Consider the following 13,369-nt stretch of genomic DNA (forward strand, 5'->3'; position numbering starts at 1 on the left):
TGATGATTGCTTGAATGAGTGGACTTCCTGATTCAGAGGTAAAGAATGAATGGCTTCTCCTCATAGTTTCAGTCTTATAATAAAAGGTACTTTAGCAGCCCCACGCAACTGCTGCCTAGACAACTGTTTCCACTGCTTGAGAAAAAGTCCATCTGACACATCAGTGGGAAGCTGACACTTTCAGTTCATTAAAGAGAGCGTCTACAAGAGTATATACTCGGCTGAGAAGGTTTCAGCCTCTAAGAAGGGTCTGAAAAAGGCTTGAAATTTAAAAGCTTACAGTGTCTGAACGTACAGGCTGTTACAGCTCAGCTCCCTCCTCCTGCAGCACCAGGACTACTCATTTTCCTAATATTTGTCTGTCTTTTTCCCTTCACAGGGCTAATATACCTGTCTGTATTTGCAGACTAGCTCCTTCAAACTGGTTATAACTGTGATCCAAATAGTTCTGGATAGTGGCTCTGTAGGGACTTCTTTCCCTGTTTTGTTCTAATGGTTGCTTTGCCATTACATCAAAATAATGCCACTTGACAATGCAGTAGGATACTGATGACCTCTGGGAAAAGTTTCTTAATACATCAGCAATTGCATCCTACAGACCGGACTTAAAAGGAGCTCAGATACGCTTGGAGAAGTTAGCTAACACAAACAGTAGGATGGGGTGTCTTCCACATGAAGTTACTGCCTTCTCCATCCTAATTGAGTTTACTGCTGAAGCAATGGATGTGCTTGGTCTAAGGACTTTGGGGGCTTTTTAATATTAGAGTATTATAGGATTCAGTATCCAAATTGATAATGTAAATCCCTTGGTAACAGGGGGAAGTGATGATGTTAACAGCTTTTCTGATACGGCTTAGGGGGCAGCACTATGTTTGGCCCCATCTTATTCTCACCTGAGGAACTGGTGTCTGAAAGCATAACTCTACTGGTATCAGTATCCGATGGTGTCATGTATACAAATAAGAACTGTTAATGAACTTTACATGGCCATTTCTCATATACATTGTTACATCCTCTATCTCTCTAGCTTTGGCACAGCTGTGGTTAAGATGACACACTGACACTTCTACCTTGATTTTTCTTTATATAGCAAAAGAATTTATAGTGATCCCTGGGAAACCATAATCATGACTAAGGTTAAAAGGAACTTTTGTAGGTCATCTAGTCCAGCCATCTTATGTTTTGTGATACCTAATTTGCCAAATTGGCCACTAATCCGCTCTTTCTCTACTCTGGGTCATGCTTCACTTACAGACTCTACCAATACCTTTAGGGAGGTCTGACAGGAGACCTTCCCAGACAGGTACTTGGTTTATACCATGGCCTTTTATTGTGGCCTTTGTCCAAGGGCCAACATTTCCTTGCTACTGAAATACTCCTTGTTGCCTTCTGCTCCCCTTCCATGTTCTTACTCCAGCCAAGCTTTTACTTTCCTGTCCTCCTATGTGCTCAGGCATCACCTCCATATTCCTTCTAAATAGCCTGTCTCCACTTCCACCTCCTGTGCGCTTCCTTTTAGTGTTTGAGTGCAGTCTGGAGTTCCCCCTTGGGCAGAGCTGGCCTCCTGCCATGCTTGCTTGACTTCCTGCACATTAGAACAGGCTGTTCCACTTTGAGTGGTTGTTCTTGGAGGTCAGCCGGTACACAACTTTGCCTCAGCCTCCAGTGGCATCCTGCCTGCCAGTTCCCTGAACAAGGCTAGATCTACTCTTCCGAAGTTCAATATCTCTATTGTGCTACCTGCTTACCTCACTTCTTTCAGGATCCTTGTATCACCATCCTACAATGGCTGCTGCTAGGGTAGTGATGAGCATTTAACAGCTTTAACTAGTTGATTAACAAGTAACAGATTGAGCAGTGCCTCTCCTAATTGACTTGTCTGCCACCTTTTTCAGCAGCTGTGGTCCATGATTGTTCTCCTGATTTGCTTGTCCCCTTGCTTGTTGCCCTCCCAGCAGATACTGGGGTGGTGAAAACCCCCAGGGAGACACAGGGCCTGCTATCAAAAGGCTTTTCCCAGGTGATTATGGCTGATTTCATCCACTTTTTCTTGGGTTTGGTGGCCTGTAGCAGATACCCACCACACAATTACACTCCTTGGCCTCCTCTCTCATCCTGACCCTTAACTTTTGACCAGTGTGTCACCTATTGCTTTGCAGAGCTCTGCAAACTCAGGTCATTTCTTTGCATGGAGCACAACTCAAGTTCTCTGTTTTCTCTTACTTTTTTCTCCTGAAGAGCCATCATCCATCCCTCAGAGCACCCCAATTATGTAAACTGTCCCACCACATCTCTACTCCTAGAGACATCATAGGTTTGCATCTACACATGGACTTCCAATTTCTTGGTTTGCAGCAACTGGTTGTCTGCAGGCCCTTCAGAGATGCCCTGTGTGATACAGGCTGAGAAGGGAAAGGGGAGAGTTGAGAAAAGATTAGGGATACTGGCTACCAGTTGTTCCTTAATTTTCCTTTTTCATGCATCTGGTTCTGGTGTCACAGTGTTTAATCTTTTTGTGAAGCAAAGGAGCCGCTCCATGTGTACATGAAATATCAGGGCTGCTGTTCGGAGTACAGCTATATCCTGGGAAAAGACCTTTCATAACCCCTAAGTCTGAGGGAGCGAGCACACACATACAGGCATTTCTTATCTGGCTCTTTTCTATATGCAATTTCTATGACACAGGGTGGGTTTGTGTACATGTAGAAAGATGCTGGTCTGCCTCTTAGGGATTGTTCACTAAGACAGTTTGCAAATATGCTAGATCCCAGATGATTTACTTTAATACATTCTGTCACCTATTTAACCCACTTGTACAAACACATAGGTATTCTGTCTCTGTGATAACTTCTGTTCAGCTTTCTTCAAGCAGATTTTGCTTTTCTTCAGTGTGGTGGACTTTGGCAGTCCAACAGTGGATTTGAGAATGAGTCCTCAGTAAGGAAGACAGAGAAAAACTTCTTCCTCTCTCCACTGTAAGGGAGCAGAATCAGCTACTGTTGGTCCTGTACTTCCTCTTCTCAGAAGCTGGAAGACTGCAGTTCCTTCCTCTCACATCCTCATCTCTACTCAGATGTGTGCAACTATTGATGATTAGAAGTAATTTTTTTTTTTCATGTCTAGGGTTCTTCAGGTGAATTCCACCCAGGCTGTGGTAGCTCCTAAACTGTGCCCTGACTATCTGAAGAGGAACTGTCCTACAACAATTGCTAGGAGCTCAATGCACACTTCCCCTCAGCACTTCTCCATAGCTGTGGAAATGACGATGTGCTCAATGGCTGTAGTATCTTAGTAACTTCTCTTTGGCCTTTCTCTTTGAGGAGGTTCTGCTGTACATAGTTTGAGAGACTCCTTCAAAAGAGAAATTAGCCAGTCATTGAGGAGTTTGTCCATCCATCCCCCCCCAGAAAAGTCTGTCCACTGTCAGATGGATTTTTCTCTTAGGCTGATCAAAAATCAAGAGATGCCTCCGTGTTCTGTAACATATTTTGAACTCTGTGCTTCGATAGCACAGTAATTGTCTACTTTGTCACACCTGTAGCTGCCCTTTGTTGCCTGCACTATACAGCTGCTGTGACCAGATTGCTCAGTTTTAAGCTATCCTTTACCTGTCTATTGCCAAGAAAGTGTCTTGCAGGGCTTGTTTGTGGTGAAAACATTGCAATAAAGTAGACCAGACACTGATGGCAGCTGTAAAACCCTGGGATGAAGTGCCATTTCATTGCATGCAGCCTGTCACTGGGCAGATGTGAAGATGGAAACAGCCTGTTATTAGCAGAATCCTTTTCAAGGAGGAGTACAAGTATATCTTACCATAACTTCCTCAGCTTATCACTTATCTGAGGGCATGCATGTTTTCATAAAATCATAGTAATGTGTTTCTCTTGTTTCTCTTGTTAAAGATTACTAGAATAGTGTTTTGGGTAACTTCATTTTCTGATCTGTGGTGTAATGACCACTCTGCCCCTGTCTGCTTGTCCCATGTTCACTATGGGCACTGAGATTTTACATACAAACAATTGTTTCCTTTTTTTTGATGAATGCTTTTCCATGTTTTATCAGTCTTCTGGCTTCTTCCCACTTGTAGGCTCCTTAAAACATAATCTGACAGTTCATCATGTACATTACTGTATTTCAGTAACAGAGTACTTGGTCGAAAGTAACTTACTTTGACAGACCTTGGCATTTAGAGCTCTGGCTCTATCCAGTCTCATGTGCACACGTCCCCTTCTACACCTGCTGTTAAGCTTCATCCCTCTTCACTGTCAAGCCAGCTTCACCCTCCCAGCTACCCTGTGCTGAGTCCCAGTGCATCAGATGCATGTCTCCACTCCTGGCACACAGTCTCTGCAGAGACCACACAAAGGAAGGTCTTTACATCTCTGAGACTTCTACATTGTCCTGTCTTATGACCCCACTTTGGGGGAAGGAAACAGCTGCCAGGGCATTATCTGTGCCATGGAAAGTAGACCTGAGCCACAGTGGGAGGCTGGAGGAATCGAGAGGCAGCCCAAATCCAGATGGCCTCTCTGCTGCAGGCACAATATACCCAAGCCTCAGCCTTGATTCATCTCAACAGAAGCAAATACAGAGCTCCTCTTCTTGAGAAGAAAAGGAAAGTGTACCAGCAAAGGAAGAAGAATTTTTCTTAAGATTTCTTATTTCTTTGCAGCATGCCTCCCTCCATATATAGAATGCTGGTACCTATGTCTCCAGCTAGGTCCAGTGAAACAAGAGTCTCCTGGTGATCCTACAGTTACACATATACAGCTATAGCATGTGTGCAAAGGAGCTGAACTAATGTTTTGCCAGAGAGAGTAATTTCTTAACTTCAAGTGTGTATTCACTTGCAGTCCTAATGATATTTCACTGTAGTTCATGATAGTAAGCAAGTACCTGAAACCAAAAAAGCACTCTGGTAACATTATTTTGCACTTTTCTTATACACATGCATGCTGAGTGACATCTGTAAGGTCAACAGGAGGGTAAACTGCCAAGTTAAATGACTTGCTGAAAGCAATACAGTACATCACTGTTAGAGCATGGAGCATCCCATTCTCATCCATGGGATCCTTTTTGTCCTCAAACCAAAGACCCATTTAAATATGGAGTAAATAATTTTGTAACATTGGTGAAGCACAGAAAGTTGCTCATGCATCAAGCTAATGGCGTCAATGTGTGTTAGTATGGGCTAATCACTCTTCCTAAGAAAGGGTTTCCTGTCATGAAAAGGCACTTTTCCTCCTTTCCCCCCTTAGTTTTATTTCAAATCTTTTTAAAAAAAAAAGATTTTTTTTTTTTTAAAGCAAACTTTACCTTGCTACCTTTATAGTATGGAGTATGATAGTATGGAGAAAAGCTTTCTCATGATTTCCTGCAAAGCACTGTTTTGTCTTGATCAGATGAAGGTCTTTCGCTATTTAGTGTTTGATTCTGCTGTTCTGGTTCTTAGAGCAAGCAGCATTTGAAGCTTCTTAGGTGCCTGTGTTTGCCAGCAGTGCAAGTGTAATGTAAAGCTGGAATTCAGCCTAATGAATACAGCATTCTGTGTGTTTTTCAGTGCTAGAAGATGAATTTGAGCCATGAGGCATGGTGGAGAGGAAGATCAGTTCATTGTCATTTAAGAATCATTAATCTGATAAAAATGCTTCCCTTCTTCTAGCTGATGTCTTTTAGAAATGTTGCTGGGGTTTAAGTGTCAAAACCAAATGATGCAGGTGAACCATACTCCTGCGTTACTTCTGCAAGCCATGTGTTTCTCAATTACAGCTTTTGAACCAAAACAAATACAGAGCACCTCCGGGACAGGCAGCCCTGAGGCTAACCCTGTTCTTGACCATGAGGTTTCCAAACCTTTGTGGTGAAGGCTAGTACAGCTAATGATGCATAAATGGTATCCCACTAACAATTTCCACACCTCATTTGTCTTCCCTGCTATGCAGAAGACAAGCTTAAAATACCAGCATCCCTCAACCACAGTCTGGTTGTGGTGAGTTAACCTTGGCTCTAGCCAGCTTGGTAATTCCAGCGCACCATTCATGTGTAGTTTGCTCATCTCAACAGGGGTATTCCCAGGCATGGCTCCATGCTGACAGTGGGTGTCTGTCTTTGTTCCTGTCTAGAAGGATTTTCATCTGTGTGTTGAGCCCCAGCTCCATGAAGCTGCTGTAAAATTCCTGTTGACTTTAGTAGGGTTTGGCATTCCTCAGCTGTTCTTTCCTTCATGCCTACATTCAGCATGTGTTCAGCTCTGGTTTCACACTCAGCTTTCTTTTCTAGCCCTTCCACCTCCATTCTCATCTCCTTAAAAGATGACAGAGGCACAGAAATTGCACTTTCTGCAGCCTTCAGAGGGGTTATTTTGTGGTTTCCTGGAGAGTCTAACCTTGCATCTGTCTTGCTTGTGAGTCCTTTTTTTCCTGTGAGGCCCAGCCTGACAGGAAACTAGCCAAACCACAGCAACAGAATTAGCATATATACCCCCTCCCCAAAACTGTCTGGAAGATCACACAGGTAGCAGTTTCACAGCTCTAAGAATTTTACTGCTTTGCAGTAGGAATGCACACACTGGGTAGGAAATCCCAGGATGTTCCGCTGTCTCCGCCTGAAAGGGCCAGCTCTCATTAGGTGCATACCAATACCTCTTGGGGTTTTGGAGTGGGTTTTTTGCTGGAGTGAGGAGGAGGAACACCACCCTCATCAGAGTGAATTTCAGAACAGCAGGAGTTTATCAGTTGTGTATGTGCTGGAGAGGTCACATGTCGAGATCATGCTGGATCCTGAATAGAGTGGGTGAAAATTCAGGCCTGTCTGGAACCGTTTTGAAATTGTCATTTGTTGCCTACCATCATGATCCTTTCCTGGTGGCTCTTCTTTTTAACAAAGATGTAAGCTCACTTAGCGTTAGTACAGAATCAGGGACTCCTTCACTTACATTAGTGATGTCCTGGTTTTGGAGTGTTGTGTTCTCTGTTCATCTTTGTCCTCCACAAGACTTTATTTTTGGGTGGCTTTTTCCTGCTAAAAAGTAACGCTACCTTCAGGCATTCTTTTAACATGCTGTGTCTCACTTTAGGTAATGCTGTTATATTGGCTAGTAATGTACTAAGCACAAACAAAAGATCACTGAAAATCTCCTTCTCGGTAACGGTGAGTTCCATATTTGATTGAACTCTTTAGGTTTAAATCCTACTTTTTGAGAGAGACATGTATCACTGCTGTTAAATGATGACTCTCCATGAAATCAGGAGAAACAAAATTCTGTGTGTTCCCTGTGCTGTAGCAATCACTTTTCTAGGCTGTTAAAGGATGGTAATCACTTATTAGCTTCATTTCATGGTACAAGGAATCATTTGAACAGAACCCTGCTGTTCAGCCTGGAGAAGAGAAGGCTGCGTGGAGACCTCATAGAAGCCTTCCAGTATCTGAAGGGGGCCTATAGGGATGCTGGGGAGGGACTCTTCATTAGACACTGTAGTGACAGGACAAGGGGTAACGGGTTAAAACTTAAACAGGGGAAGTTTAGGCTGTATATAAGAAGGAAATTCTTTCCTGTTAGGGTGGTGAGGCACTGGAATGGGTTGCCGAGGGAGGTTGTGAATGCTCCATCCCTGGCAGTGTTCAAGGCCAGGTTGGACGAGGCAGGGGGGTTGGAACTAGATGATCTTAAGGTCCTTTCCAACCCTAACTATTCTATGATTCTATGGTTCTAACCCCAAAGAGGTAACTTAGGAAGTTAGCACCAAGTCATACTTGGAACTTGGAATTTATGTTGAAAATCTTGACCCTGTTTTGTCCAGGAATTAATGAACACCTGAAGGTGTTCCTGCTTCTCTCTCACATCCAGGAGTATTCACACAGAAATTACAACATCCTCACAGAACAATAACATCACTTTTTTCTGATAAACAATAAGGCATTTTAGATAAAGTAGGTGTGGTTTTGCAGGACTCTCCAGCTCATCCATTGGAAGCTCTCTTCCTGTGCTGTTCCTTTTGTTTAATTTGGTCTTCTCAGAATTCTCAAGTTGATCTTAATTTTCCGGCTTTCCTCCCATTTATCAAACTTTCACAGCTCATTGGCTGGACTAATTCACCTCTCTTTTATTCTCAAGATTTGTAACAAGTCAGTGGAAGGCCAAATTCTGCTTCTGTTGTTGGCTGACCACATAACAAATCACTTCTTTTAGCCTTTTAAAACTAGTATTTATTTCCTTTAATAAATAATACCTTTCTTATCTCTATACTGCAGTTCTTGTAGCATGCTGGATAAATAATATTTGCAGTAAGGGCTTGAGTTTTTTCCTCTTCTCCAGTATCTTCTCTGTGTTTGTCCAGACCTTCCTTGAAGCACATCTTGTTTTCCTCTTGTTCCAGGAGATGGGAAAGAAGCTGTATGGTTATGGCACGGCTGCCTTTCCTACCCATGCCCTTCTGGTGCTTGTCACAGGCAGAATCCCAGACAAGGTGGTTATTTGCTTTGCCTTCACAGGGCAGTACGGAGCAGTAGTAAGTGGTGAGTCCATGAGTAGACCTTGCTGACTTGGAGAGCCCTTCTCAGCCCTCACATCTTGGGGTCTAGGACAGGTTTGGAGATGGACCTTTTCTACACACAGTGAGTGCTACCTCCCTTCTCCCTTGTTTCACCATTGCTGCAGATCATGCATGTGTCACACTTGCTCTGTGGTCTCCACCACAGTTATCAATCAGCGTCTTCCAAAGCTCCAAAGTCATGTCCTCTCTTCTGCTTGCAAGGAAAAGACCAAAACCAGTTTGATTTAACACTTAGGGGGCAAAGAAGCCTAAGTGCTATGATGCATTTAAGAAGAGATAACACATTACCTTTCCTATTTTTATCTCCCTCATCCATCCCCTTGAATTTTTGCACGGTTGATGGTTGTTGCCATGTCCATCTGTCTTGGACTTGCAGCTCATGACAGCGAAAAGGAAACAATTTAGAAGTATAAAGAACATCCCGGGGCAGGAGAAGGAAGAGACTCGTGTGGGGCAAAGGTTATTTGATGTACTGAATGTAACAGCTGGGATACATCTTTTGTCCATGCAAAGCTTCAGCACTGAAGCCTTCACACCTCTGTTGCTGGGGCTCAGAAAGATGATCTGAAGATGATTTCTGAAAGATGATCTGAAGCTTGTTCTTGGTTTGTGGCTCATACACCATGAACCTGTTCATGGTAACACCTGAAGCCCATTCAACAGTTCATACCTCTGCTGTGCATGGTTCTGCATTTTTGGACAAGCAGTCCCCTGGTCATGGTGCAGGGACAAGCAGCATCAGAAACCTGTTCAGGAGGGGTGACACAACCCCCGTGGCCATGTGATACAGCAGACTGGCTGCATGACTGAGAGATAACGTATGGCACACGGCAGCTCTGACCACAGGTACATAATTCAGTCACTGGATGGGGAGACGGGGAAAACCCAGAAGAATTTTAAAACCTGCTTGAAAAAAGAAGAAAGCCCTTGGCTCTCTGGCTGCACACTGAACCAGAAAAAACTGGCATACATAACACTGCAAGTAACAGCTACAAAAGAGGCCACACTGTGAGATGAAAGATTTCTTTAACTTCTTTTGACGTTAAGTGCCAGTGATGAAAACTGCCGGAGGATGTCGCAGTCGATGACTTAAGGATGGAATTTCCACATTGCTTCCTGGTCCTCTTAGTTATGCAGAGTAATGCCAGCCCTTTGGGGTTAGTTGGATGCTGATGGTTTTCTAACAGTCTGTAATGCGCAGGGATTTTATTTTGGACATCAGCAGTCCTATCTCAGGAGTGGATTTGAGTGATGTTTCTATGTTCCTGTCCAGGAAACATGAGCAATGCTCTCCTGTTCCTGTATGGTCAGAGGAGGCTGGGGTGAAGAAAGGGCTTAGTTAGCTCTCTGAATGAAAATGAATGAATGAATGATGATGGGCCTGCAACATCACATTGCCTGATGTGTTTAGAGGTGCTCTCTGGAGCACTTCTAGAGATGGACTTTATATTCCAGGAACAAAGAGCTGTGTATGACTCTGTTTGCTGTTCCCAGTAGTGCCGCTGTGATTTTGCTCCCGATTGCTCTGAGCAGACATGAGCAGAGCTGCCCAGTAGTAGGTAGCAGGGTAGTAACACAAGCAGGTGACGTTTCTGCATGAGGTTCATGTGGCTGGTAGGTTGCTTTAAAGGTCAAAACTTCAAGACTCCTGCTCTTCTGATGCATTATGCAGATATGTATGAAGTTGGTTAAATGAAGGGGGAGGCAAAAAATAGTAGTTTTCCTCAGCCCTAATTTTAGGATTTCAGTTCCTGATGTTAGTAGTAGTTTCACAGTTTCACCACGTCAGTACTGAGATAGGTCACCTAATTTTAAGTTACTTTAAGTCCTCCACTTCTAGGAGGACTTTTAACCTATTTATTACAAGTATAAAATACGTCCCTCTTTAACATAAAGGCATTATGGTATTGCAGTGACTAATGGGACTAATGCTGCTGTTTCATTCCCTGCACAGTTTTAAAACCCCATGTCAAATAGAAGCTTAGCTAGACGTGGTGTTTTCTATTGCAGCATGCTTTTGTGGCATAGGAAGTTTGAAAACAGTGTACTAGGAACAGTTTGTAGCTGTGGCAGTAAATGCTTTTCTGGCTGTCACCCCAGGTTTCATGATAAATCTGTGCATTGCAATGTGTATGCACTTGCCCCGGTCATGGCTGCTTGCAAAACTTGGTTGGATAAATTAAAGTGAAGTGTCTGTTACACTTTCCCAGGCAGCTGTGCTGTCCTGGCTCTCAGAAGTGAGCTTCTCTGCTTCCTGTGCCGTGTCCTGGGGCACAGCAGTGAGTGCTGTGAGTGGTGAAATCAGGGAATTTCAGTGAGCCGGAGGAGGAAGTGAACGTTCTGTCCTCCTATGTGGTCACGGTCAAAAGTACCCGAGTAAAACTGGGGGGGGGGGGGGGAGAGGGAGCATGTTCAAAGAACTGCAGGAAGTGACACCTTTTGTCAAGCAGATAGATGCAAAATCCCTGGATTTTCAAAAGTAAAAAGCTCCAGGGGTGGAGTTTTGTCAACCTAACACAGCCATGGTGTCTGTGTGCTTCTGGTTAAAGGTAACTGAAGCAAATGCCATATTACGCAGCTAGCAGGTGGTTAACCAAAGGGAATTTCACTTTGCTGCGGAGATGGGAAACCACAATACGTGTGCCTTCCTCCAGGTTATTTAGTGGGCATTCAAAGAAAAAATCCTGGGGGTGGAGGGTGTGGGGGAATAGAGTAAAAATTTCAAGTTTAGGTTCCTCTAGTCCATTCAGAGACTCTGTAACCGATCTGTTGGGTTGGTGAAGAGGGATATGTCATGCCACAGATACCTTTAAGAGCTCTCCTGTCTTTTGTTAATGGTATCAAGATGTGTATTTCCAAGTGCCTTCATCAGATGATGCTTTTATAGTAAGGCCATTAAAATGGATTTCTCAGAAAGGTCCCTTTTAAAAGCAGCAATAGGAAATGAGAGGTTTTTGATTCCTTGCTTTGTGCTGATATTACCAGAAAACACTTACTGAGTATTCTTACTGGGTGGCAAACACTAAGCAAAATGTTGTTTGTTCTGCTGAACAGACTAGCTGAAGGTGGCCTGTTTCTTCTTGCTTTGTACCATAGGGATGTCTGTCCTTTCAGTTGGATTGCTCCCTGGACTTGCCCTTTTTGGTATGTTTTAAAGAAATAAGTTGGATAAAGAGGTATCTGGATCCTGAAGAGCATTACACAATACCTGACGCCTAGTAATTTCAGTATGTCCTTCAAGTACTTATGCTGTACTGGTGTTACATGTGCACCAGCAGGTAATTTACAGTCATTAAAATTAATTGCATCATCTGCTCACCTGATTTATTATCTATGATATGTTAGTTTTCCAGATATTCAGAGACAGCTAGAATGAACAGGACTAAAATTATTATACAAACCCTCTGACCAAGATGGACTTTCTGTAGGAATCTCGCAGAAACAAGAAGAGGTACAGAGCTTTGTTCCTTCTCTATACATGTTAGTACAAGAATATGAAAACTGCAGTCCTTGATAGTCTAGGATCAGCCTCTGACAGAGGCCAGTAATATAGTGATGACTGTATATTTGCTTTTTTTCTAATCTTACTTCCCTGAGGTTTCCCTACTGGCTTTCATCAGCTAGTGATTTAGGGACTTCCTGAGTCAGATGCTGCATCCACACTTGCTTAAAAGCTAAGAGACCTTTCTTCCTTTAGTTCATCTGATCATTTTTGAAACCATTTATCCTTTTGCCATCCAAAACATCCCATGACAGTGAGTTCCTGAATCTGATACTTTTTTTTTATGCAGTAACTTTTTGGTTTGGGGTTTGGTTTTTTCCACTTGATACTGAATACTTGCATTATGAAAACCAGCAAGTACTAATCCTCCATTCACCACATTATTTGTTCATGATTTTATAAACCTCAGACATAAGTCATCTCTCTTCCTATTTCAGAAGTTTGAGCTTATTTAATATTTCATTATGAGAAGCCTTTCTGTATCTATCTGGTTCACCTTCTGTATATTTTGTATGTTTTCTGCATCTCATATTTATTAGAAGATGACCCAAGCTGTACAGTGGTGATGAGAAATAGATTTCTGTTACCACAGTGCCCTTGGTTTCTCTCTCTAATTCACAGCTCTTTTTTGACTTTGTCTTGGCACCTCATCCCTGTCCTGCCATGTTCAGTGAACTTAAAACTAACCTTGAAATAGCAAAGGATGTAATGTTTCCATGTTTCCTGAATGACTCTCAAAAGATATGCTGCCTATAAGCACTCATTCAGTCCTTCTGTGGAAGGATGGGCCAATAGACATCAGTTAAAACATGTATTTGTGATTTTTACAAAAGCTGGCTTGCTAGAGGAGAGAAGGTGGCTTTAGTTGTTAGTAGTCATTGGTCCTCTCCAAGTTCCGTACTTGTTTTCCTCCATTGCTCTCCTCCCCTCCCAGATGACACAGCTCTCAGAAATGGAAAGGAAAATCTTTCCTAAAACTGTTTTGGTACCTTTTCTGATTCTGAAGGAAAGCACATAAACTATGCTTCAGAATACCAACAATTCTCAGGATTACAGAAACAAATCCAATCCCTTTCTTCTTTTGATTATAAGAACAGGAGCTCAGAAGAAAACAGGAAGCTGATCCCAGCAGTTTGATCTGTACTGCATGTGAGGAATTGGATTTCAAAAGTCTTCCTAAACTCAGACTTAAGGGATGGAAGGTGCAGTGGTTTTGCAGAAACTGAGGAATTTTGTCACTGGTTTTCATGGTTTGAAGAACTTTTAGTTTTGTGGGGAGAGTAGAAGCATGAAGAAACTTTAAATGTCAGTGATA

This window comes from Pezoporus wallicus, unplaced genomic scaffold, assembly GCF_028554395.1.
Source record: "Pezoporus wallicus isolate ANWC-B61680 ecotype Strahan unplaced genomic scaffold, APGP_CSIRO_Pwel_v1 scaffold_13239, whole genome shotgun sequence".
In the NCBI taxonomy this organism is placed as follows: Eukaryota; Metazoa; Chordata; class Aves; order Psittaciformes; family Psittacidae; genus Pezoporus; species Pezoporus wallicus.